The 26,330-nt window shown below is 51.7% G+C and overlaps 1 long non-coding RNA gene across 2 annotated transcripts in view; it reads right to left on the bottom strand.

Annotated features, from left to right (window-relative positions):
- Positions 1 to 21,050: 21,050 nt before the first annotated feature.
- The window catches only part of LOC112647852 (uncharacterized), a 53,452-nt gene continuing 48,172 nt past the window's right edge, over positions 21,051 to 26,330 (bottom strand). For both annotated transcript variants that reach the window (XR_003128533.3, XR_007403821.1), the window contains 2 exons: positions 24,902 to 24,949; positions 21,051 to 21,184 (listed from right to left, as the gene is read on the bottom strand). This is a non-coding gene — a long non-coding RNA (uncharacterized LOC112647852). The remainder of the gene's footprint in view (positions 21,185 to 24,901; positions 24,950 to 26,330) is intronic.

A 26,330-nucleotide genomic window follows, 5' to 3' on the forward strand; every position in this document is an offset into this window, starting at 1 on the left:
TATTGGGATTGTTTGTTGCCAGCCTAAACTGACAGATACAGATTCATTTGCACAGCTGTAGACTGAATTATGTCCCCTCAAAATTCATATATTGAAGCCTTAACCCCCTGTGTGATTGTATTTGGAGGTGAGGCATTTGAGGAGGTAATTAGGTTCAGATGAGGTCATGAGAGTGGGGCATTATGATGGGATTAGTGCCCTTCTAAGAAGAGACACCAGAAAGCTTGCTCTCCGTCTTCTGTGTGCAAACAAAGAAGAGGTCAGGTGGCATCCAGCAAGATGGCAGCAGTCGACAAGCCAGGAGGAGAGCTCTCATTGGAACCAGACCGTGCTGGGCACTGTGATCATGGGGAAAACAAATCGGTGTTGTTTGAGCTACCCAGTCTATGGTTTATTACACCAGCCCACGCAGACTAAGACAAGTACCTTTCTCAGTGGTGTTCTGAGGATTAAATGGGTTACACACAAAGTGCTTACAGAGGTGCTGGTGCATAGCAGTATACAAGCATCAGTTGTAATTATGATTTGCTATAGGCCATGGAATGGTCCTAGGTAACCAGAATGAAGGTGAGGTTTGTGTCTTTATCTCTTCCACATGTTTCCCACTCCCATTTCCTGGAAACTTTATTCATTCATACAATCAATCATTCACCCTTCCAGCCAATATTTGCTATTCCACTTCAGGCCTCAGAGCTCCATTGACTCATTTGGCAGACATTTCCAGAGGCCCCAGGGGTTAACCAGCCTGGTCTCTGCTCCCAAAGTGCTCAAAGTGGAGGGAGGGACCCACGCAATGAAGCTCAGATGAGCATTCCCCTGATGGGACTAGGAGAGCCCCATGAGGCTGCCCAATCCTTCAGCGACTGAGGGACTCCCTGAAGGAAGAGGCACTTGTTCTAAGCCATGGGAATAAGTGGACTTATCTGAACAGAAGCAGTCACGAGGAGCCCTCCAGATAAAGGGAAAGGATGGGCAAAGGCAAAAGAGGAGAGGAGGACATATGGGACCTGCCCAGGCCTGCATACCTCAGTGCTCCAGGAGGAGTCCCTGAGCCCACATGAGAATCGCTAGCAGGCCCTCTTCTGACATACCCCACCCCTCCAGCCTGGGGCAGTGGCCATGACCACATCTGTTCCAGCCCACTCAGGTAACAGTCATATGATATCCGAGCTTTAAAGCTGTCATCACATGGCACATGGTTACCAGGTTCCCCATGCAGCCATGGAGAACTATGTGGATTCAGGCCCTTGAGGGGTGTCACTGGCCATCAGTTGACCCTTCTGGACAACCCACACTTCCAAGCAACCTCTGCCAGCCCGAGAGCTTCTCAAGGCTTCCCAGAATAGATTCCCTCTAGAATGGCCGGGGTCCGGCGCTGGAGATTCAGGGAGGAAACCAGGGGGGAAGGCAGGTTTTTGAGGACATTCCCAGGTACAGCAGACCCCTCTGCACCAGAGACAGGGGAGGGCCACAAGTCCCCAAAGGCCAGCAGCACAGATGAGCCTGGGCAGATGCAGGAGGAGAGGGTGCAACATTTCTGGGGGAGAGCTCCACTTAACCTGATACAGACTCTCCCCGACAGTCCTACAGACCAGCAGTGCCCAACTTATAAATGAGGAGTCGCTTGCCCACAGTGCCTGGAATATTTCTGAGCTCGGTAAATGTCTGTTGACTGAATGGAGGGGGAGCTGGGATTTGAACTCACTCCTGCCTGGCTGGGAGCCAGGACAGGAGTCAGCATTGCTACTGAAGGGTGTAGTGTGGGGCAGGAAGGACTTAGGGAGAAACCCTGGGCCCAAAAGGTAGACACCTCTACTCCTTCCTGCAGGCAGGCAAGAGGCAGCTTGGGGGCCCTGGGACTTAGGAACCAAGATGGCTTGGGGGAGACACAGTGACCTCCAGGTGTAGCCGAACGATGAAACAGGCCTAAGCGTACCCTTCACCTACTTCTGCTACTTAATTACTTTAAACTTGGGCAAAAGCTGTGGCCTCTCCAAGATTCAGTTTTCCCATTTGTAAATCAGTAGTGTTTATCTCTTTATGGGGATGTGGGGGTTTTAACTTATCTTTTTAAAGTAAGTTCCATGTCCAGCTTGGAACTCAATGTAGGGCTTGAACTTCAGATCCTGAGATCAAGACCTGAGCTGAGATCAAGAGTCCGACACATAACTGACTAAGCCACCCAGGCGCCCTGGGGGATGCTGGAGTTTTAAAATAAGACAATGGCTGTCAAATGTCCAGCCTGGTGTCTGGCCTCTGGCAGGTTCTCAGGGATTTCGTCTTCCCTTCCTCACCACCACCTTACCTTCTTCTGCTGACCCTCCTTCTCTGTCACAAACAGGCTGCTGCCGGGGGCCAGGACACAACAGCACCTGAGAGCATTAAGTGGGGCTGGAGCTGAGAGCGTGTGGACCGATGGGCTACTCAGTGTTCTCATCCCTGGGGACCTGTGAGGCTCATTTCCCCTTTGTCAGCCTCATTTCAACTCCTGAGAAACAGGAGGAAGAGGGTTGAGCTGGCCTGTTCCTGACGTTTCTTCTGGTTGTAAGAGAAATAAATACTGGTTGTGGGTTCTGGGCATGCAGCCTTCCACCAGGCCATCAAAGAGACCTATTCCACAAGAAGAGGCCCATATTTGTTCAAACATACCCATTCCCCTTCCTCCCATTGCATTGGGTCACCTGGATTAAAGACTTGGTGTCCCAGCTTCCCTCACAGCAAACTGTGACACCTAATTAGCTTCTGGCTCACAGAAGTACCATGTGGCAGCTTCTAGGAATTTATCTTAAGAGACAGCTGTGTACCTTTACCCCCTTCTTCATTCCTTCCTTCTTCCAGAAGGCTAGAATGTGGGGATGACTGGAACAGCCATTTGGGCATGAGGTCCTTAACAGTGGAGGCCACACAGGGCAAAGTAGCAAGCTAGAAGGAGCCTGGGCCCCTCAGGACTTCATGGAGACAGTCATCAAGGCAGCCCAGACAGCCTCCCTCTGGACTGTTTCATGGCAAGGGAATCAGATTTTATTTCCCTTAAGCACTGTTATTTTGGTCTCTGTTACTTGCAACCAGAACTAAAAAATTACCGGGGCAAAGTCTGCATAATCGGTACATAAAGCACATGATGTGTGAAAACTGAGGGCACCGAGAGAGCCTTGCTCATACACAAGGGGCTTGCAGCCCTCTTGTTGCTTCCCACAACTGGACAGAGTCCCTTGAAAAAATCCAAATGGGCCTCACACAAATGAGCGTGGGTATGTAATTGTGTTGGTCTCGTGAGCACCCAAATATTCTGACCTAAAGGAGAAAGTGCTCTCACAGGGCGTGAGTACAATCCAGATTTCCTAACTGCAGCTTTCCTGAGCTACCCAAGAAGTTACTCAGCTACCCTGTAGTGCAGAGGCGGGGGTGGGGGTGGCTGAGAGAATGGAGGCCCCCTCCTTTGATTTGCATTGTAGTTGACCCAGAGCACCAGCGGGCCCCTCCAGGCTAATGCTGCTCATTGTCCTCTTGTGAGCATTAGTCTTGAACCACATGTGTGCACAGCAAAGACGGAGTGTCTATTAACAGGCAGGATGATTAGCGATTCATGTATTAAGGTCATGTTTATACTTCCATTGTCAACGGTGGTCATTATTTATTTGAAAGGAGGCCTTTCTCATTTACTGGGCATCACAGCTCTGAGTAAGAGCATGTGGAAGGCTTAATAATTTTCATATGGTGGGGACCAGAGCAGAGAGCGCCAAGGCTCCCTGTGGCAGCCAGGAAAGGGCCATCCCCCAGGGGGCTGGCCCACATCACTGACAGGGAAGCACATCCAGGAGACAGGAGAGGGGATGGTCAGAGAGCATCTGGGGGCCTCAGATGGAGCTCCAGCTTCTTGGCCCAGACAAACGACCTCCCAGAATACCAGGGGAATTTGCAGATGTTAACTCAGATCCTCCTTCAGGAATTTTGGAGAAATCATGGAGAGCTGGAGGCGGGATACCTGACCAAATGTGTCATCCCCCAAATGGGAGGCAAGTGCATTTTTAGCAATTACAGCTGGCAGGAGGCAACGTGGTGTTGGGGAAAGAGAGCAGGGTTTGGGACTAGAAAGAGGTGGGATAGAATTTCTGGATTTGTATGACTTGGAAGAAGTCCTGAGGCCTCACCTTACCTTATCTGTGAAATGAGAATAATAACACATACCCTATGGGCTGATGCCGAGAGTTGCATAAGATAATGCATGAGATTTTCCAAGAGGACCAGATACAATAGAGCCGACCCTTGAACAACATGGGGGTTCAGGGTGCCAACCACCTGCACAGTTGAAAATCTACCTATAACCCTTGATTGCCCCCAAAACTTAACTACTGATAGCCTTCTGTTGAACGGAAGTCTTATCAGCAACATAAACAGTCTATTAACACTTATTTTGTAAGTTCTGCATGTTACATACTCTCTTCCTACAATAAAGTAAGCTAGACAAAAGAAAATGTTATTAAGAAAATCATAAGGCGGGGGGTGCCCAAGTGGTTTGGTCAGTAGAGCGCCCGACTCTTGGTTTTGGCTCAGGTCATGATCTCAGGGTCGTGAGATTGAGCCCCGTGTCGGGCTCTGCACTCAGCAAGGTGTCCACTTGTCTCTCTCCCTCTGCTCTTTCCCCTGCGTGTTCTCTCTCTCCTTCTCTCTCAAATAATAAATAAATAAAATCTTTTTTTTAAAAAAAAGAAAATCATAAGGAAGGAAAAATACATTCACAGTTCTGTGCTGCATTTATAAAAAAGAAAACTGCATGTAAGTGGACCTGGGCAGTTCAAGCATGCGCTGGTCAAGGGTCAGCTGCATTACTTTCCGTCTCCTTCCTCTATAAACCAGCCACATTCTCTTCTGAAACATGGAGAAGGGTTTGGAAAGAATCTGGAAGGAATGTGCTTCTCCTGAGAGAAGTTCATGTCAAATTTATCTCTTTCTCTCTCACGGATGTAAGAGCATCAGAGGTCAGAGGAAGTGGCCAGCAGAAAGGAGATTTATTTTAAATGAGTATTTGCAAGAGTCTCTTATGTCAGAGGTGCTGGAAACAGTGACAGGTACCCACCTGGATTGTTCGTGGGCTCTGCTGGGCTGGGCTCCGTGGAGGGAGTCGGGAAGTGCCAGGGGATGTTGGAACAGGTCATTGGACTTTCAACTGGTTAAATAGTTGTATTCAAAGGGTAATGACCGCTGGCCTGGGATCAGCCCTGTGGAGGTCTCCAGCAGAGCGACACAGAGCTCTGTTAGTGTGATCTGCTCTTGTCTTGGAACCGTATTACCAATGCATTCAATAAAGAACGGGAAAATCTGCTTATCAAATTCAGGTGACAGAGAAAGCTACTCAGGAGGAGACCAAAATTATTAGGACTTTTACAAGCATACTTTAGCCTAATCCTCACAACCGCTGCCTGAGGCTGGGACTGTTTTATTATTCTCATTTTACGCTTGAGGGAGCTGGGGCTTAGATGGGGTGAGTGACTCACCCGAGGCCACACTGGCTAGAAAATAGTGAAGACCAAACTTGAATGAAGGTCCAACAGAGCTTGTCCTGGAGTCTGATGTAAAACATCAGCTCCATTGGGTGCACTTGCAACTCCCAGGGACCTGGAGAAGAAGGCAAGAAAGGCGTCCTTCCAGACTTCGTTCATTCTTTCGTCCAGCCAATACTCAGAAAACACCTGGTACCGCTTGGGCACATTCGAGGTCCTGCTGATATAGGGGGAAACAAGAGTGTCCAGAGGAGTTCTTCCCTGACAGTCCAGGGAGAGGAGGGTGCTGGGGGAGGCAAACAATTAAAAAAGAAAAAAAAAAATATATATATACACACACAGGAAGGTAGATTAGGTAATTTTAGAAAAAGTGATATCATAGCCAAAATGTTTACTGGGTGTCAGGTATTGTTCTAAAGTCAACGATCCTATGAGATAGGTGCTATCATTACTTCTACTGTATGCATAAGGGAAACTGAGGCACTGAGAGCTGAGTGGCCAAAGTCACAGGGCTCCTGCTAAGAGGAGGACATTTACCTTCAGAGCCTGCACAGCACACTGCTGGGCCTTCCAACGGCACAGGGTGAGGAAGGGCACGCTGGCTGGAGGGGTCGGGGCAGACCAACATGACACTGGGTAAGGAGGTCAGGGAAGGCCACTCTGTGGGAGTGACATGTGAGCCTGAAGGAGGAACCCTGAGCCATGTGGAGGCTGAGAAATAGAGAGATGCCCCAAGTGGCGAGCCTGAGGGAGCCAGGGGTCAGAGGGCCCAGCAGGGCCAGGCGGCTGCAGGCTTCATAGGTCATAGCAAAGATTTTGGACTCTTCCCTATGGTGGGAAGTCCGGGCAGAAGTTTGCTCAGGAGAAAGTGATGAGGGCCCATGCTCCGTGGAGTCTGGCCCTCTTGGGGCAGCCCTAGAGCCTACCGCCCATGGCTCGGGAATGGGGCATAGGACTGGAGAGTCCTCTGAGCCCTCACCTTGGGCCAGCCCTGCTGCTTGCAGCTGTCACACCTTCCCAAACCTTCTCTCCTTTCCCTACTTGTGTTCAGAAGCTCAGGCCCCTACACAGGTCTGCAGAGTGCCCCGCTGGGGACAACCCAGAGTCTCACCTGGCCCTCTGAGGGTTCACTGTGCACTGTGAATATCCCCCATGCTGAGTGGGGACCTGGAGGACACACGGAGGCCCCAGCTCACAGACACAGGGGTTTGCTTGACCGACTGGCACAAGTAATTGAACCCACCAGGGTGCGACTTCCCAGTAAGAAAGGTGAAGCCTGCCCTTGGATTCAAAAGGCCAATCAGAAGAGTTGAGGAGGAGGGTGAGCTGGGGAGATGGGGATCCAGAGAGGGGCCAAGTGGGGAGGTGGTGAGCTAGGAGAAGGGGATCCAGGGAGGTCAGAGGGCCAGGAGAGGGGACACAGGGAGGGATGAGAGCTGAAGAGCAAAGAGGCAAGAGGGGCCAGATAAGGAGGGGGATATGGGGAGGAGGGGGAGCCAGAGAGGAAGGGAAGGAGGAGAAAGGAGAACCAAGGAGGAAGGTGAGCTGTGGAGGAAGAAGAGTCAGGAAGGGGAGCCGAGGAGGAGGAGGAGGAGGAGGAGGAGGAGGAGGAGGAAGAGAAGGAGGAGGAGGAGGAGCTAGGGAGAAGGGAGAGTCGGGGAGAAGGAGGAGTGAGGGGAGTCAAAGAGAAGGATGAACCAGAGAAGAGGAGATACAGGGAGGAGGGAGACCCAAGGAGAAGAGGGAGTTAGGAAGGAAGGAGAGTGAGGGAGAAGGATGAGCCAAGGAAGGATGGGGAGTCAAGGAGAAGGTAGAGCCAGGGAAGAGGTAGAGGTGGTGGTGGGAGGGCAGCTAAGGAGGACTCAAGGAAGGAGGGGAAGTGAAGGAGAAGGATGAGCCAGAGAAGAGGGAGAGGAAGCTAGGGAGGAAGGAGAGTCAAGAAGGATGAGCCAAGGTGGGAGGGAGAGGCAAGGAGGAGGAGGAGCCAGGGAGAAGAGGGATCTTGGGAGGAAGGAGAGTGAGGGAGAAGGATGAGCCAGGGAAGGAGGGGGAGCAAAGAGGAGGGGAGTTGGCTTGGCAGAGGCGGCTCACGGAGAAGGAAGGACTCTGGCATTAGGAGGGCAACTGCACTCTTGGAGGGGTGACAGGGTGGCCAAGCCAGGCTCCTGCTCACTCACATGCCTCCCTGTCCCCACTCCAGCCTCTCGATAGAGGCTCCTGAGAGCAGGGACCCTGCGGCATGGCCGGGAAGCGCTGGCACCGAGTGGGCACTGGAGTGGAGTGGAGTGGAGTGGGCGCAGGAGGAGGAGGCCTGCGGGAGCGTGTCCCCACCGCGGGAGGCTCCTGGTAGCTGGGGCATCTCTGCAGGAGCAGCTTCGGGAAGGGCCCGGGGCTCCCGAGGGCGGCACCGTGCCGGAGCAGCAGCCGAGCGGTTGGGGGTCAGGACATCTGCTGCGGGGAGGCCTAGACGGGAACAACTCCAGAGGGCAGAAGGAGAGCTATTTCAGTACTTTACAGGAAGAATGTTCAAGCAATCTGGCACACGCCGCAACGGGCTGTTTCGTGAAGCAGGGAGCGCTCCGTCGTGGGGGATGTTCAGGTAGAGGAGGAGAGATCACGGAGAGCCCATCACTGAGAGGCTTCTGTGCTCTGCAAACCCTGAGCACCTGCTGGGTGCCAGGCGTAGGGCAGGGTGCTGGGGGCCTGGGGAAGTCACACCCAGCCTGGCCCTTTACAGACATACACCAGGAGAGCAAACGTGCCTGGAAGCATGAAGTGTGGGATCAGCGTGGTCACCACCTAACAAGGAGGAAAAAGATGGGACAACACAGATCCGGTTTCCGGAGGGAGGGCCCGGCTGCAAAGGGAAGCCATCAAGAACCACTGGGTGCTTGCCTCACAGCTGCAGACGGCCTGGCCAGAGGCCTGCAGGGGAGGCGGCAAGGGGCCGGCCCGCAGAGCAGGTGCTCCTGGAAGCCCAGGCTGGCCGCAGCCCTGCGTCTCTAAGCATCTAGTTGCTAGTCTAGCGGAGGGGCCTCGGGGGAGCGGGCATCAGTGGCAGGTGACCGAGCCAACCACAAAACCAGAGCTGCTTCAGCATCCTTGACAAACACCTCCCATGGAAACATTCAGGGGGGTATGAAACCCGCGAGTATCATCATAAGACATTTCAGGGCACCTGGGTGGCTCTGTTAGTTGAGCATCTGCTTTCGCCTCAGGTCATGATCCTAGGGTGCTGGGATCGAGCCCACATTGCATTCTCATCATCATCATCATCGGGCTCCCTGATCATCGGGGAGCCTGCTTCTCCCTCTCCTTCTGCCTCTCCCCCGCTGTCCTCTCTCGTGCGCGCTCTCTCTCTCTCTCTCAAATAAATAAAATCTTAAAAAACAAAAAAGAAGACATTTCAACATCACATTTGTCAGTGGAAGAAAAGGAGTTTTTAGGTTCTTAAAATACAGTTTCAACCGTGGTAAGACAGTTTCAGAGCTTCATCACCTATTTGTGTGAATAAGTGCTTCCCATCCAAGGAGCCTTTGAAAACGTGGTCCTTAAAGACTGCCGCCCGCTTCGGGCAACGCGCTCCAGTCACAGGAGCCCTCACCACTGTGCGAGGCTGGGTGATGGGGAGACGCAACCTTTCCCTGCGATTTTTTCAATTTTTTCAGTGAGTCTATAATTATTTTCAAATAAAAAATTAAAAAAAAAACCCTCTTGCTCCAGAATCACATGCAGACACATTAAAGCATCAAATCTGACACAAAAACAAGTTTTGTTATGGAAGCAGCTGTTTCTCATTTAATTAATTTTTGAAAGAAAGCTTTTGGAAGCTGATTTAAATTGGTTATTTATTTATAGTATGCTCCCTTATACATTTTATTCTCCTAACATACATTTATAAAATATAGAAAAAAGTAATTTTTAAAGTTTTTTCATTTGTTTTTTGTTTGGTTTTGTTTTTAGAGTTTTTTTGTTTTGGGGTTTTTTTTTTTTTCCCTCTCGTTGCTTTAATGTCTCCCAAGTGTCCACGAATTGCTGATTCTCTATGTGTGCTCTAAGTTGGAAAAGGGTGGGGCTGCTGTCCAGGAGATGGGACCTCTGAGTGCACTGGGGAGTCACCAGGATTCCCAGTGGAGATCCCCAGGAGCCAAAGGGTGGGGCAGCCTGCAGGGGCAGGGCTGGGTGGGTGGGCCCCCTGATGTGAAAGGTGGGTGGCATTGTGACAGTGATGATAAGGGGGAAAGGGGGCTGAGCTAGGGTCAGAGCAGTCAGGGGCTGCCAGAAGGAGAGATCTGCTACGGAGAGGTGGGCCACCCCTCAGAGGAGCTCTTGAACACTCTTCTGACTGGTAGAGCGCCAATACAGGAAAGGCCCAGAAAGAATGGCCTTTCTGCCCTGGGAAAGTTTGCCTTGCATCCAGGTCTCACTCCCAGCATTCCGGGGTGGGGTGTGCTGCACGGAGCCCTGCACCCCACCTGCTTCCCTCTGCACCTGCCGTAACCAGCCCCTGCTGGAAACAGTGTTATCCCGGGTGGACGACAGGGACCTCGAGGGCACTGCCCAGTGCTCCTGCTGCCAGCTCCTCGGTGCCTGGGGCCTGGGGCCTGGGGCCTGGGGTAGGCCTGGGCTGGTGGGGCAGTGGGGAAGCTCGGGACCCCCCGCCGCCCCGGCGGGGCCTCTTGCCAGGCTGGCCTGCGGGTTCAGTGGACGCCGGGGACACGCCTGTCTGACGAGTCCCCGGCCTTCACCCGGGCCGGGGCCTGAATGGAAACATTATCACAATTTAATTACCTTTCACAAACGCAGCCTGAGAAACCCCACTTCTTGACCACAATGCCAACCTCAAGCGGAGCCAGGGGTGAGCGGAAATTGTGCACCCCCCGCCCCGGGGTGGGGGAAGTGAGGGGAGAGCCCCTGAGGAGCCGCACACACTTTAATGAAGTTTAAAAAGTGACCCACGGGCCCCTGACCCACATGGGGCCGCACGGGCCTCCCCCAGCCAGGGACACAGGTTGTGTGGGGACCCGCTGGAGGGCTGGGTTGGTTTGTTGTTTTTTTTTTTTTTTTCCTCCTTTCTTCCTTTCTTTCTTCTTCTTCTTCTCCTTCTTCTTCTTCTTCTTCTTTTTTTTTTTTTAATAAAATGGGTGATAAAGGGTCCTGCCAGGAACCATTGTCTTCCACAGTCTAAAGTGTTTGAAATTAATTTATCTGCTTAGGATGGTGTATAAATTTCTCATTACGAGTGTCAGTGATGAACAAGAAACCATTCCAAGAAATGTCTCGGGCCCTTGCCAAGCCGCGGGCCCTGGGTCCCTCGCGGAGCCGGTGCTGGCGACAAAGGGTTTCACACAGTCAGGAGCGTTAACTATGCATGCTTTCGCGTTGCCCGGGCTCAGCCAAATGCCCTGTGAGAACGACACGTCCACACCCGGTTTTATTATTCCACACAGATGCCGGCTTGTTGTGTATTTCCAGCTTTATGGAACATAATGTGGGGTGTTGGGGGGTTTTGTTGTCGAGGGAGGGGTATGTGCTGCTTTTGCTTTACCTCTCTCCCCTGCCTCCTCCTTTCTGCGACCCGTCCCCCCATCTGCCCCCCAAAAGGCTGGGGCGCAGAGAAGTGGGGGGCAGCGGGAAGGTTCTTGGAAGGGCTTTGGAGAAGGTGGGGGAGGGGATGAAATGAATTGAGTCTCTTTGAGGTGTGCGTGTTGGGGGGAGGGTGTGGAAACTACAGAGAGGAAAGGAGAGAGGAGGGGGAGGTTAAGCCCTGGGAAAAAAGTGGCACCCCTTGGCCCAGGCCGAGCCCGACTGCCAGCTACACGGGGGCGGGTGGCAGGCAGAGAGAGGCACGGCCCCACCGTGCTGCCAGCCATGCTCGTGGCTGCCCTGGCACCCCGGGGGACTCCGCTTCAGAGGGAGGGGTCCTCAGGGCTCTCCTGTCACGGGTCACCCTCTATTCCTAAATGCAAATGGTAGCCCAAGACTCCAAGGGCTGAAGAGGCCACAGGGCTGAGACTCAGGCCCAGGTCCCTGATGGTGTGCTGTGGTTGACCTACCCTCCACCCCCTTAACGGCTGGGGCGGTCTTCTCTCTCCTCCCATCAAAGCCCAGGAGCCCCCAGGGTGAGGGTCTAGGTCCCTCGGCCTGCTCTTGTCTGCCCTGTCTGTATGCTCTCGCCATGAGCTTCTCCCCTGGGCAGGTCTTCCCCTCCTAAGAGAGCAAAGCCAAGAGGGAAGCAGGGAGCCAGGCCCCAGGAGCTCAGCCTGGGCATCATGGGTTCTAGTTATGGCTCAGTAGAGGGTGGTTTTTCCAGGGGTCACTGGGTTGGAGACAAAGCTCAAACCTAATGGGGCAGGGCAAGAGGGCTGGCCTGGGAATCAGGAGACCCATTGGAATCATGCCTCTGTCACCATATGCTTCTGTGACCCAGTCCCAGTCCTGCCCCCCTCGAAACCCCTGGGCCCTCCTCCGTACATAATGAGCTGGGCCCAGGGATTTCTGTGCAGACCTGGCTGTGGGCTCTAGGTTGGAGAAGGGAGGCGGGCTGTGCTAGTCATTGATGCTTTTGACACTGACTGTAGATTCTGCAGCCCAGGAAGGCTAGGGGGCAGGGCCAGGTTCTGCGGCCTAGCTCAGGAGGGAGCCCTGCAGGGGGACGTGGCCTTCGAAAGTCACCTTAGCTCCCGAGATATGCCCGGCCCCTTTCTGAACACAGCTTTCTTCATTGGGGATCCTAGCCAGAAGGGCTAGGCATGCTTGGACCCAGGGGCCACCTCGCAGAACCACCAGTCTCAGCTGACACATTCACTCCCAGCCTCTGTGTGCCTGGCTGCTGAGGGCAGAGCCTCTTGGAATGGCTGATTGGGATGCCTGGCAAGTCACCGGCCCTGGGCGGTGGGCCAGCCCACAGTCCCTGTGGAGGTGGCCTCATTAAAGGCCTCATGGTCCAGTGGGCAGGGCATCAGACTGGACATCTGGAGGCTTGGGGCCTGGTCCAGCTTGCTGCTGCTTTGCTGGGTGACCTTAAGCAGATTACTTGGCCTCTCAGTGCCCCATCTGCCCCCTGCCTCCTCCCTGTCTGGCAAGGCTTTCTGGAGGGAATATTAATGGGGCAGCTCACAGAAGCCCAGATTCTATAGCACCTCGCTTTTAGCCATTCCAACCATGCCAGGGGTTGGCAGGGACATGAAGGAACCCTTCCTTCTGAAACCCTCTGATAACCTCATCCCAGCATTGCTTCCACAGGCTGCCACGGGCCTGTCTGGGAGGCAAAGCCATGAGGGGTATCCCGGAGCAGGAAGGGCCGTTAGGATGGTGAAACTGAGGTCAGGAAGTGCAGCCTGGTGGTGGCTTTGCCGGGCTGGGAGCCAGGGCATTCATCCTCTGGATCCTTCTATTTCTCCCCTGGGCTGTTCACTCCAGCCTCTCCTTCCTGCCATGGTCGCCACAATAGAGCTTTCCTCCCAAGGATCTAACCGTGTCAATCCCTGTGTCAGCCCCTTCCGTGACCTCCCGTCATCTGGGTGATCGAGTATCTTGGCTGGCACCCTGACCCCTTTCTCTGCAGGCTCCTTCCTGGCTGTCCTTTAGCCATGCGCAACCTAGGCTCTGGCATCTCCAAGGCGGGAGCTCCAGCCCTTGGCCACTTGTGTCATCTCAGCCACCTGCGGGGGCCTCCTCTGCTTCTTTTAGGAGAACTGATGGCCCTTTATGGCTGTAGTGTAATATCCCTCTGCATGACGCCTGCTCTAAGCTGTCTTCCAAAGGCACTTGGGTCTGGCAGCAAGCAGGCCCAACCCCATGAGAGCCCTGGCCCCCTGGCTGGTAGAGGCCTTGCAGGGCAGGGCCTGTCTTTCTGTCATGTTGGGGCCACCCCAGCAGAGGCCCTGGGCTTGGCAGTGAGTAGGTGCTCAGTTGATATGAGCTGAATGAATGAAAACTAAGAGGTCCAGCAGCCTGAACCCCTTAACCCCCCACGCGCTTCCCTTCCCCTCCTCTCAGTCCTTCATTTACAACCTTTGTCCAAGGAGCCATGACTCATCAAGACCCTCCGGCTGCTTGGTGGCTGCACCCCACTCCCACACCCCAGCACTGAAGGGCCAGCCCAGGACGATCCACTCCACACTTTTCTTTTTAGTTGTCTGAGCCCCCAGCTCATCAGCATAACAACACTTCCTGCTTCTTGTGCCTTACCTTGCATTAAGTAAATAGCTATATATTCCTAAAACAACGCTGCAGCTCAGTTTAGAGCAGAGAAACTGAGGCGCAAAGATACTAAGTAGCTTCTCGGGGGTCAGAGCTGGGAGAGGCAGAGCTGGAATCTGAGCCCAGGTCCGCAGGACCTAGATGAAAGCTCATGCTCCTGTCCCCACCAACACCTACTCTCCTCCAAGCCCTGCTGAGGGGGCTGCTTAGAGGCACGGAGTCCGCTGAGTTACTAAGGGGCCAAGGAATTTCCTGGGTGGCCCTTTCCTGTTGGCATTGGTATTTTCACCAGAGTCTTCACAACTTACCACAAAGTGAGTTCAATGGTGGGATTCTGACTTCATTATTGTCTGATGTTAACACGGTTTCTCTCTCTGTATCTCAACAGCATACACAATGGACTTGTGAAGGTTTATCCTTCTTCCCATCTTTTCCCACTATCACTCTAATTATTTTTTTGTATTTTCCTTTTTCACTGAGCCTTCCAAGGGCTATGGCTTGGGGCAAGAGCCAAAAATGAATGTTAACTAAATTCCCAAAGGCTTTAAGATATCAGTTCTTCTCCAACTGACATGTGTATTCAACACAATCCCCATCGAAGCCCTTGTAGGATTTTTTTAAAAATAGAAATTGACAAATTGGTTCTAAAATTTTTGTGGAGATGCAAGGGACTGGAAGGGCCAAAAACAGATTTGAAAAAGAGCAAAGATGAAGAATTTGAAGAATTACTACAAAGCCACATAATCAAGACAATGTGTTATTGACAAAAAGACACAGATCAATGGAAGAGAACAGATAGTTCAGAAATAGTAACACAGAGACACAGTCAATTGATTTTTGACAAAAATTTAGGCTAAATTGCCTAAAGATTAAATTATCTTTTCAACCCATAGCGTTGGGACAATTAGATCTCCATATTCAAAGAAACGAATCTGGACCCTTGTTCATCTTATACAAAAATAATGCAAAATAGATAACAGACCTCTGGATAAAACCTAAACTCATAAAACTTCTAGAAGAAAGCATTAGAGAAAAATCTTTGTGACCTTGTATTAAGCAGAGATTTCTTGAGGTATATCACAAAAGCACAATCCATAAAAATGAAAAAAAAAAAAAAGCAATCTGATAAATTGGGTTTCATCTGAAATAAAAACCTGTTTTGGGAAAATCCCCAAGGCTCCAAAGGCAGCCAAGGGAGCTGAGTCTCTTTGCCTGGATGGAATGGTGGGCGGTGGCTGGAAAGCCCAATGCGTCAGAGGTGGTGGAGAGCAGCACTGAAGGGCCAGAAAGATGGTAGGCAGGCACGTGTGGGTTGGACCGGCTTGCAAGTCCCTCCCAGCAACAGTGCACAAGCTAAGTCACCTTCAGTGTGTCCCTTAACCTCTCTACACCTACGGCTTCTCACCTGTAAAATAGCTGCAACTGGAAAAGTTGCTTTGAGACATAAATGAAATATAAGTAGGGATGCCTGGGTGGCTCAGCAGTTGAGAGGCTGCCTTCCACCCAGGGTGTGATCCCAGAGTCTCGGGATCGAGTCCCACGTCCAGCTCCCTGCATGGAGCCTGTTTCTCCCTCTGCCTATGTCTCTGCTTCTCTCTCTCTGTCGCTCATGAGTAAATAAAATATATTTTTTTAAAATATGGAAGTACACGCTCAATAGTTGCAAATGCCTTTCTCTTTTCCTATCCTTCCCCAGAGAGGACACAGGCCAATTAGGGAGACTAAATAAATAAATGTGAAAGCACTAGAAAAATTTCTAGTTGAAGGAGTTCCCAAAAGGACAAACCCAGGAAAACGAGCCTCTGATCTAGCTTCCCACTGTGTGATGTCCTCCCACAAGAAGCCCTGAGCCAGCCCAAAGCTCCGAGCCTGGATGGTTAAGGGAGACACCAGGAGATTCACCATGGCTTTGGGGTTGCCAGTGGTTCTAGAAGCAAGACAGGAGTGTGTCAAGAAAAGAGACTAGAGGAAGATGGAAGTGTGGAGGAGAGTAGAAGAGAGGAAGCAGGAGTGTTAAGACCAAATTGGCAGAGGAGAGTGGGGAGGGGATAATAATTTTGAAAAGAGGGAGAATCCTGCAAAGGAGAGCCTCAAAAATGATTACTTGAGGTGGGGCACCTGGGTGGCTCAGCAGTTGAGTGTCTGCCTTTGGCATGATCCTGGGGTCCTGGAATCGAGTCCCGCATCAGGCTCCCTGCATGGAGCCTGCTTTTCCCTCTGCCTGTGTGTCTGCCTCTCTCTGTGTCTCTCATGAATAAGTAAATAAAATCATAAAAAAGATAACTTGAATGATGAACGAGTTAATCTCAAACCTCCGTACCCACCCATGAACTGTGGCTGCCTAGAATGTGAAGCCGTCCCCCCAGACTCAGCAGGATGGGCAATGCCTGCCTGGGTGATCAATTAAGAGTAATGTACGTGCTAGATTTTTGCTGAGTTGAAACAAGAACCGTGTAACTACAAGGGGTTTATTGAGTCCAGGAGCAAACGGCCCTCCTGACTCTCAAGAGTGAAGTCTTATTTGGTTCAAGAATTGATATTAAAATGATGCACTGGTTTTGTGGGGGCGGGTGAGCCTGGGTGGCTCAGTCAGTTAAGAGTCTGACTTTGGCTCAGATCATGATCCCAGGATCCTGGGATCGAGCCCAGCATCAGGCTCCCTGCTCAGCAGAGAGTCTGCTTCTCCCTCTGCTTGTTTTCCGGGGTCTGTCTTTTTGGGAACTCCTTCAACTAGAAATTTTTCTGGTGCTTTCACGTTTATTTAGTCTCCTTAATTGGCCTATGCCCTCTCTGAGGAGAGAAAGGAAAAGAGAAAGGCATTTGCAACTATTGAGCGTGTACTTCTATATTTCATTTATTTCTCAAAGCAACTTTTCCAGCTGCAGCTATTTTACAGATGAGAAGCCGTAGGTGTAGAGAGGTTAAGGGACACTAGTTAAGGCTCAGTGGACACACTTACCTTGTGCACTGTTGCTGGGAGGGGCTTGCAAGCCAGTCCCAGCCCACACGTGCCTGCCTACCATCGTTCTGGTGTGCTCTCTCTCTCTCTCTCTAAAATAAATAAATCTTTATTTTATTTTATTTATATTAGAGAAAGAGAGCACAAGCAAGGGGAAGGGCAGAGGGAGAAGCAGACTCCCGACTGAGCAGGGAGCCCAACGCAGGGCTCCATCCCAGGACCCTGGGATCATGACCTGAGCCAAAGGCAGACGCTTAACTCACTGAGCCACCCAGGAGCCCCCTAAAATCTTTTTAAAATGAAATAAATGAAATGAAATGAAATAAAATAAAATAAAAATAATGCATGGGTTGATAGAGCCAGTGCAATTACCTTGAGGTCAGGAAATTGTATATTTTAGAAAGTATTTGATATAAAAAGATACAAGAGGGTAAATGATCCATGGTAAGGGAAAATCAGTTACACTTGGACTGCTTTATCCTCAAAGCAAACTGGAAGATTAGGGTGTTTTAGCTCAAGGAGTGGGAAAGTTAGAAGCATCACGGAAAGGTCCACAGGTAGAAAAGGTAGCAGGTCTGACAGCGGTCAGGAGCATGAGTTAGTAGCCGGGAGAAGAGGGAGCAATATCATCAGCTATCTTATAGCTAGCTGTACGGTGTGTTTAAAGGGCAGGGAATTCTTGGACACTTCCTTTCAAGTCAGCAAGCATGGATCGCCCCCCTCCTCTGTTCCAAGTTCTGCGCCCGACACTGGAAATAAAGAGACCTAACCAAGGCTGGGGTAAGGGTTCCTTGGCCAGAAGGCGTTCCCCGTAATAGGCCTGTGGAAGACGGCTTCCCACCTGGCCAGCCCATCCTAGTACTGGCATCCTGGCTAAAATGGTTCATCAGCTCAGTTTCCCGGGAACGTTCAACAAGTCCTCACTACTACATTACTGGGATGAAATCTAAGCTGACGAAGCCAGAAGACTCCAGCCCCTGCCTGCCTCCTCATTTCCCACCCAATCACCCCCTTCCTTTTAGCTCACTCAAACTGGGTTTTTCCCACATTCTGATCGCTTTTCCACCTTCAGGACATCCCCACCAGATTCCTTGTCACCTGTACCTCACCAGCTCAACCTTTAGGTCTCAGCCTCATTGTGGCTTCCATGGGAGGCCAACTGTGACCGCTGGGTGAGGTGAGCCCCTCCCCTGCTAATATGTACACAGTATGGCAACTTCTTCTTTTCTTCTTTTTTTTAGAGGTTGCATTTATTTATTCATGAGAGAGATAGAGAGAGAGGCAGAGACACAGGCAGAGGGAGAAGCAGGCTCCCTGTGGGGAGCCCGATGTGGGACTCGATCCTAGGATCCCAGGACCACGACCTGAGCCAGAGGCAGATGCTCAACTACTGAACCACTCAGGCGTCCTGCTTATGGTCAACTTCTTCACAGCATTTAGAACAAGCGTAATTAGATACTCATTGTGCAATCTCAGGTCTAACTCCCAGCTCCTCTGCTGAACTGAAGGCTCCATGAACATGGGAAACAGCCTCTCTCCTTCATAGCTCTAGTCCCAATATGGAGACAGAGGCTGCTCAAGCCTGGCTGCATGCAGTGAAGACTCACTGAGTCTGAGGGCAAATGTGTCCAGATTCTTCTCCTTCAAGGACCGTGAGAAGCCACAGCCTCCAGGCTCCATCCTGGTCTGGACTTCCTTCCTCCTTGTGTCCACGGATCAGCTTCTGCATCTCCCTCACCTCATGGCCTGGAAGGTCACACCTTGTGTTAGCGTCGTGATTGCCATTGGCAGAGCCTCTGTCTCCGAGATTGTTCTCACCTCCCTCCACTGAGTTTTTATCAACCATTTTCTTGAGTGGCTTTGCCTCTCCAGCTCCCTTAGTACAATGCCTGCAGCTTAGCCCTGCACCCATGATGGCTTTGTGGGCTGCTCAATAGATTGAGATTTTATTGCAGAGCCTCTGAGACCATAGGTAGCTCAAAGCGTGGCAGGGGGAGAGGTTAATTCCCTGATGGGGATCTGAGGGGCAGGCCCTGATCCCTGTGTCCCTTTAGCAGTGCAGTGGAAAAGGGGAGACTCCAAAGTTGCATTGCATGCATGAAGATGGATCCTCGCTGAGGATGCTCAGGTCAATCACTCAACACAGACACAGCACCCCCCAGCCCTATGCAAAAGGAATTCAGAACAGTCGCCACCTCGTGCGTGCGGTGGGTATAAGGGGTCAAGGGATCACCTCACTGTGCCTAGCACAGTCCTGACACTCAACTGTACTTCCCAGGTGGCAGTCCTTTGAACACCCTGATGGTGTGGGCAGGCTAGCATTCTAATCTCAGGTTACAAGCACCAGGGAGAAAGCACGTGCACACAGCCTCCAGATTCCCAGCAGTGGTTCTTTGCATGGGTAAAGTGTTCCCAAGGGTGCACTCATCAGGCCTCTTCAGGACTGTAGAGCACAGCGGGGAGACTGTAATAATACGGTACCGCTGAATGGGAACACTCCTGTCAAGAGGCTGGGGATGCGGATGGCACCGTGGGGACAGACCCCGGGGTGGATCTCCAGGATCTGCCCCACCTGGGCACCAGACCACGCTGACCCCAAGTCGCTTGCTGAGCTGGGGTAGCCAGGGCAGATTGGCGTCCCTGCCCTGCTCCTGGGCACCACGGCGGGCACATCAAGTCACAGCACGTCCGCCTTATTTGCCAATCTGTTGACTGTGCCCCCTGGCCCTCAAGTCCCTATTCACTGGGCGGTAAACATGTTACCTAGCAACCAAGTGTCAATATCAACAAAGGCTCCGATGAAGTTGTTAATCTGGCAAGAGTGACAGCGGGGCCGGCGCTCTGCGCTGGCTCCTCCACTTATTGTCTGCCACTTAGACTGGCCCACGAGGATATCGGTGCTCAAAAGACCCCACATCTCCCTCCACTATGAAAATTAAATGAAGTGTGTGTCTCAGGCAGGGAAAAGGCACCGGCATTGGCCTGCCTGGGGATCTTGTTTCTCTTCTCCCTTCCTCTCCCCCACTCCCCCCAGTGAGGTAGCCCGTGGGGTGGAGTGCTTCCCCCGAGGGCAGTGACCGCTGCTAATTTCCAGGAACAATGTGGACACTCCAGGGCCAGGCTGCGCACCCGAAGAGACATGCCTGTCATTTGTCCTGTTCGTGGGGCTCCAGGTGGGGTGAAGAGGGCAAGCTGGCCCTGAGACTCAGCCCTGCACCAGGGCTCAGGCCAGAGGTTGTCACTTTGGAACAGGGTAAGGGCGAGCCCACAGCGGGGACTGCAAGGGTGGCTGGAGACACAGCAGGTCCCTCCTCCCCGCAGCTCATATTCCAGTGGAAACAGGCCATCAACCAATAAAGAAATGGATCCATCAGGCAAGTATCTGGGGAAAGGGCATTTCGGGAGGCAGGTGGGCAAATACAAAGTCCTGAGGACGGAATGTGTTTTGTACTTTAAAGGAGCTGCAGGAAGGCCACGGGGGTATCAGCCTGGAACGAGGGGGCTGGCACGAGGTAGGAGGGAGATCTCAGAGAACACAGCCCTCTCGCAGGGCCTGGGGGGGGCCGTGGCCACGACCTCAGAGTTTATCTAAGGGGGATGGGAAGCCAGTGCAGAGTTTCCATTTCGGGGTGACTTGGCCTAATTGCCACCATAGCTGCTTTGTGGAGAAGTGAATGCAGGGGCCCGGTGTTAGCAGAGAAACCAGTTAGGGGGCTCCAGGAGAGGCCCGGAGGTGGGGTGGCAATGCTGTCGAGTCCCCACGAGGCTCCACCTGCAGCTTTTGGTGGAGGAGTGGGGTGGGCAGGAGGAGGAATCTAGCCTGGGTGGGGCTTGGGGACCCGGGAGCCTAAGTGAGAGTCGGAGGGGGCTGAGCTCCTGGCTTGGCGTTGGTTGAAAGAACGCCTCCCCTCTCAGAGCCTGTTCCTCATCTGCTGACCACACTCCTCTTCATCCTGTTTACCTTCCAGGACACTAGGAGGACAGGTAGATTTCCCGTTGGGAGGACCACAGGTGTGGAGTCTGGCCGAACTGCGTTCTAAGCCTGACAGCACCGTTTATTAGCTGTGTGACTTTGGGCAAGCTATTCAACCTCCCTGGGCCTCAACTTTTCTCTTCTTTAAAATAGGCCCATGGCATCTACTGCAAATGGTGCTCAATCAGTGCTTACTTATTTGTCCAGCATGCATGTTTTAGTGCCAGGTACTGTGCAAGCTATAGAGGTGAGTAAAAAGTAAAAAAGGTGGCCCCTTTTTCTCTTGGGGCCAGGAAGACTTCTGGCTCATCAGGAACAGTTGCAGCCCAGGGAGTCATGTCCTCAGAAAGCCTTGGCATCCCTGGTGTTTCCCCGGGGAGCAGGTGGTCGTGCAGAAGTGAGGGGGTTTTGTAGGGTGGTGTTAGGGTAGAGCAGAAGGAGGGAGCTGAGCTGGGTTTCAGAGACCTAGGTTTTAGGAGGCCCCTGCTCTGATTTGCTGAGTGACTGAGGGCAAGTCCTTCTTCTTCTGGGCCTTGGTTTCTGCATCTGGAAAACAAAGAGATGGTACTAGACAGGCTTAACCTTCCTTCCAGCCCTTGATGCTGCAGGGAGGAGGGCCCTCCACCCTGGGCCTGGGGCCAGAGCTGGGCAGTTAACAGGCTTAGGCTCACTGGGAGGCTTAGGCAGTTTCAGAACAGCCCTTCGGAACACGTCCCCCACAAATCTGGTGTTCAGATTTGGTGACAGATTCCAGGAGCCAAGGCACTGCGAGGAACACTGGTTACCTGATAGACACCATCCCTCACCGTTTTGTTTGAACTCTTCTAATCACTTAAAGGAAGCAGGGCCTTAAGCCCTCTTGAACTCTTGCTAATCTTCACTCTTAAAATCTTCACAGAGTCAGGACAATGCCTTGAGGAGGCAAGAACCTCAGAGCAGAATTTAATAATACTACTTTACTTGTGTTGTGTATGGGCGTATGTCACCTCTCTTGGTTTCCCGTTTGCAGTAAGGACATGATGTTCCTTTTATTTATTTTTTTTAATTTATTTGTAAAAGATTTTCTTTTTAAAGTTACTTCCATACCCAGTGTGGGGCTCAAACTCACCACCCCAAGATCAAGAGTCACACGCTCCACTGACAGAGCCAGCCAGACGTCCTATAAAGTTTCTTTTAAAACCACATTCATTTAATAAATAGGGTAAGAGAGTTATGAGTAGAAAAGAAATGCGTCAAGCCATATGCAATTACTGATAAGTGACCACTTCTGATTGCAAAAATGGCAACCTGATATAAAGTAGTGATAACAGCGAGCATCTACTGAGGGCTTACTTTGACCAGGCACTGCCCTAAGTGCTCTACAAGGAGTATCTTACTTAGTCCCCACAGTAAATAGAGTACGTGGGGAACACTGCAATTGATTATATGCCACATCACAGTAGCTTTGTGACCTTGGGAAACTCCTTCCACTCTTTGGGAAGAGGCTAGTCCAGAACCTGTGACCCTTCTTCATCTATGGTTCCATAGCCCAAGGATGATGGGCTCCATCATCCATCAATGTTCCACGATCCATTCCCCTGACATATTTACTGAGCAGCTAATACACAGTGTGCTGACCAGCAAGGCTGTGGTTGGGGAGTGGGGAGGAGGGACAGAATTCTGGAAGACATTGTCCCAGTATCAGGAGGGAGAAGCGAGGAGGCAGGCACATATGCCATGGGCCCAGTGGCCAGACAGTCCCTACTGTGAAGCCCACAGGGGAGAAGCATTGGCGTGGACACAGCTAACAAGAAGGCTACCCTAAGAATCCACTGCCCCTAGAGCCCCTTAAAGGCCCAGACTCAGCCATAAGCCCCAGTGTAGGACTGATGGGCACAGGTGACCAGAGAAAAGGAGAGGTGGGGATGGTGGGGATAGGTCATTCTGCATGGGGTCAGAGAGGACACAGATGACCCAGGTCCCAAAGCACATTTCCCTTGCAATAGGGGGCACACACAGAGCTTCTGGACTCTATCCCAGCTGACCAGCTAGCAAACAAGACTCACCTTAGCCTGGGAACATGAGGCAAAGATGGTCTAATGTCAGCACAGTTGGGACAACTGTACCCAGAGGCCCTAATGCCCAACAGTGTACACCTAGAGAGGGGTCCACTGCCCTGCCACCCTCTCCCTGGGGCTCCTATCCAGACTGGGTCAGGGGAGGTGAAGCCAATGAGAGTTCCATGGCATGGTGAGGTGAGGCACCCTGTGGCTCCGGGTGACAGATGGGACATCGAAGATCCCTAAGTGGGTCACAGCAGTGGGCGGGTTTTACAAGGTGGGTCCCAGAGGATAAATGTAATTCGGGGTTCAAGATGTCTGGGAGAATAGAACTCAGGCAGGAGGTGACGATGATGAAAGTGGAAGTTATTGAGCTGGTTTGACACCCAAGTCAGTCAAATACAAGCATCTCCTTTCTGTGTGTCACCTCCTCACCCTCGCCTCCAAAGGAAGAATGGCAAGAAGGTGGCCAGCCTACAAACCAGTGGGAAAATGCACACAGAACATTTAAAGCCAGAATCTCTCCCAGTATTAGAAGGCCCGGGCTGTCTGGAGAGGGAAACCAGAAATCTCAGACCCTCAGACTGCAGCTATGGTCAGCGGCACGCACATGGGGCTCCGCTGGTCTGGCAAAGGAAACAGGTGCAGGAAAGCAGGAGAGATGGTGGTTAGCCCACAGAGGAACCGGCCCAGCCTCATTTCCCTCATCCCTTGAATGGGGCTACTATCACTGGCCTTGCCCAAGACCAAGGAATCTGAGGGCCAGGAATTAAATGCTCCCCATCTTTCCCCTTACCCCGGGTAGAGCAGGTGCTGCCCATGGCTGATGGAGCACAAAACTTGCAAGAGCTGCTTCTTGGAGGTGCCCAGAGCCAGGAGTATCACCGAAGAGGAGCCGGCTGGGCAGTGGAGGACCCGCGGAGAGGGGGGGAGACAGCAGGGCCCAGGATGGTGACTCTCTTGTCCCCATGGCTACTGTTTCATTTATTGAGTCCCACAGAAAAAGAGAGGTCAAGGCAGAAGGGAGAAACAGGAGGAAGGGATGGACAAGGAGGAAGAGGGGTGGTCGGGTGGGGAGCTCAGAGGGGAGTCAGAGGGAGCGAGGAGGCAGGTGGAGCTGGCAGGACCAGATGGGGACGGCAGTGGGCTAAGGGCATGAAAGGTACATATCTTCATAATGAAGGAGTGTGGGGGCAGTCACCCCCTCCTTCCTCCCTCCCATGCCAGCTTGGGCTGCGAGACCCTTGAAGGGGACATTGTGGGGATACTGTTCCCAGCCCTTGTGAGCAGAACTGAGAGAAGACTGCCTATAGCTGCCACTCCCATCTGGCTCAGGCCCAGGCTGTCCCTCAGCATGACTTCCAGAGCAAGCCCACACCCTGCAAGGTCCCAGGGTGCTCCCTACCCCCACCCCCATGCCCACTCTCCAGCTATGGCCAGCCAGAGCCTTGGAGCTTTGCTTCCTGGTTTATTCTGTTGGGGCTTCTATTCCAAGCTCTGTCCCTATCTGCCTGGGTCTGATGCACCCAGGAGGCCCAGTGCCTGCCTCCGAGGGCCCCTTCCTGGACGTGTCTGTCCTTTACTCTGGCTGCCCCTGCTTCCCACTCTCTGTCCTCTCCCCATTCCTTTCCTGGCTGGCTGATGAGTCAGGGGAATCTGCTAATGGTGCTCCAGATACATAAGTGATTAAATATATCCCCATATATTACCTACCCTGGAGCATGGGTAAGTGCTTGACAAGTGTTAGCTATTAGCTGCATTTTTATTGAGTTTCTGACTCTTTTTTTTTTTTTTTTTTTTTTGAGTGTTTGACTCTTGAGTGCTGTGGTCTGCCCATCTTTAAAATGAGATTAATGAAAAAATAAAATAAAATAAAATGAGATTAATGCAGCACCAAGTGTCTCCTGATGTGCTGCACTGAGCAGGGCATAGTCTCCCTTATGTGGTTCACAAAATGCACAATTGGAATTTAAACATGAGGAACATAAGACAAGCCCCAACTGAGAGACATTTGTACAACATAATTGGTCAGAACCCCTCAAAGGTGTCTGGGTCATGAAAACCAAGGTATGACAAAGGGAGAGGCCGTCCCAGCCTGGAGGGTTCTAAGGACACTCGAGCACTAAATGCAGCCTGGGGACATCCTGGAACTGACAAAGGATGTTAGTGGGAAAACTTGCAAAATTTAAACAAGGACTGTGTAGGTGACTTAGAAGTGTCTTACCTCCATCCATGTCCTGGCTTTGGTAGCCTACCAGGGTCCACAGGGCATCTGCATTAGGGGAAGTGGTAAAGGGTATATGAGGTACAATTGCAACATTTTTCAAGTCTGAGATTATTTCAGTATAAAAAGTTTAGGGGGCACCTGGGGTGGCTCAGTCCGTTAAGCATCTACCTTCAGCTCAGGTCATGATCCCAGGGTCCTGGGATCGAGCCCCACATTGGGCTCCCCGCTCAGCGGGTGAGTCTGCTTCTCCCACTCTCCCTGCCTGCTGCTCCCCCTGCTTGTGCTCTCATTCTCTCTCTTTCTCTCTCTCTCTCTCTCTCTAAAGTAAATAAAATTTTAAAATAAAAATTTTTTTAATTTTAAAATTAAAAGTCTAAAAATAGAACTATGGAGAGTATCATTCCTCTGGGTTATTAGGAAGAATATAAAAGTAAGTATAAAGCACGTAGAGGTGGTCAGCTGTGATCTGATGAGTCCCACAAACCAACATGAAGGTATAGAAGATAATGGGGTCTGTGAAGGCAGGTGCACAGGGACTGGGCTTGTGTGTAATGTCCTTGTGGCTCCTGCCCCGGGATTGGCCAGCTTTCATTTGCAGGGTGGCAGAGAACAGCACTGAGAAAGAGCCAGGGCATGAGGGGCACTTGGGTGGCTCAATGGTTGAGCATCTGCCTTCAGCTCAGGGTGTGATCCCGGGGTCCTGGGATCCAGGAACCTGAGGGAGCCTGCTTCTCCCTCTGCCTATGTCTCTGCCTCTCTGTGTGTGTCTCTCATAAATAAATAAATATAAAATCTTAAAAAAAAAAAAAAAGACTCAGGGCATGAGAGGAACAGTAGAGTGCCATGAGCGCCAGCCCTGAGAGTCGGGGGTGGGAGGAGTCTGTCTTGTGTGTGGTCACTGGACAACCTAAGGGCAGAGCTGAGCCTGTTGTCCCAGCAGGCCTCAGTTTCCTGCTGGCTACACTCCATCACACCTAGAGGGCAGCCACCATGTCCCCAAACACGGCTGAATGTAAACTGTAAGGACAGTCCAATATTGCAAAATATGTAAGCAAATGGGCTTTGTGTCTAATGTTAAGGTTTTATTTTTTGTTTTTTTATTGTAAAGGAAGAACAAGTGTATAGGTTCTAAATCTGTCATGTGGGATTTGGTGGTCTTGAGACCAGAATCCATCTGCCAACTTTAAGAAGGAGAGCTCCTTAGGGGGTTTTCACTCTGCAAAGCTTCGTGTGTCTGAGGTACCTAGCAACGTGTCACTTGGACTGGCCAGGAGTGCCAACACATTTCAGATCATCTTTGCACCTAGCCCATGGGGTAGGCTCTGGCAGGTGCCTCAGCCCCTATTTTGCAGACTAAGCAGTGAAGAGCTGAATACCAGAGTAGCCCAGAGGGCTCTTGGTGCTCTGGCCAGGGCTCACCCCACCA

The sequence above is a fragment of the Canis lupus genome, chromosome 19, assembly GCF_003254725.2.
Source record: "Canis lupus dingo isolate Sandy chromosome 19, ASM325472v2, whole genome shotgun sequence".
Classification (NCBI taxonomy): domain Eukaryota; kingdom Metazoa; phylum Chordata; class Mammalia; order Carnivora; family Canidae; genus Canis; species Canis lupus.